Here is a 760-nt window from a genome sequence, read left to right as displayed (position 1 = left end):
GGGTCATCATGGCGAGGATCATCATGGCTAGGAAGGCCATAGCGAGGATTGCCATGGCTAGGAGCGCTGGGGTGAGGGTGGCCATGGTGAGGACAGCTGTAGTGAGGAAGGCCCAATGGTGAAGAAGGCCATGGTGAAGATGGCTATGACGACGCAGACCACAGGGAAGAAGGGTGAGGATGGCCATGGTGAGGAAGGCCATGGTGGGGCACACCATGGAGAGGAAGGCCACACGGAGGGTGGGGATGGCGATGGCGAGGAAGGCCCAATGGTGAGGAAGGCCATGGTGAGGATAGCCATGGCAAGGAAGGCCATGGTGAGGAAGGCCACAGTCAGGAAGGCCATGCTGAGGATGAGGATGCTGCAGTGAGGTAGGCCATGGTGAGGAAGGTCATGGCAACAAAGACTGTGGTGAGGATGGCCACAGCAAGGAAGACCATGGAGAGGAAGGCCATGTTGAGGGTGAGGACGGCCACAGTGAGGTAGAACATGGTGAGGAAGGCCATGGCGAGGCAGACCAGGGGGAGGAAGGCCATGTTGAGGATGAGGATGGCCATGGTGAGGAAGGCCATGGTGGGGCACACCATGGAGAGGAAGGCCACACGGAGGGTGGGGATGGCGATGGCGAGGAAGGCCCAATGGTGAGGAAGGCCATGGTGAGGATAGCCATGGCAAGGAAGGCCATGGTGAGGAAGGCCACAGTCAGGAAGGCCATGCTGAGGATGAGGATGGCTGCAGTGAGGTAGGCCATGGGGGGGAA

The sequence above is a fragment of the Charadrius vociferus genome, unplaced genomic scaffold (genome assembly GCF_000708025.1).
Source record: "Charadrius vociferus isolate BGI_N301 unplaced genomic scaffold, ASM70802v2 scaffold933, whole genome shotgun sequence".
Classification (NCBI taxonomy): Eukaryota; Metazoa; Chordata; class Aves; order Charadriiformes; family Charadriidae; genus Charadrius; species Charadrius vociferus.
The sequence above is the reverse complement of the archived record's forward strand: the minus strand, read 5'-3'. Positions refer to the sequence as shown.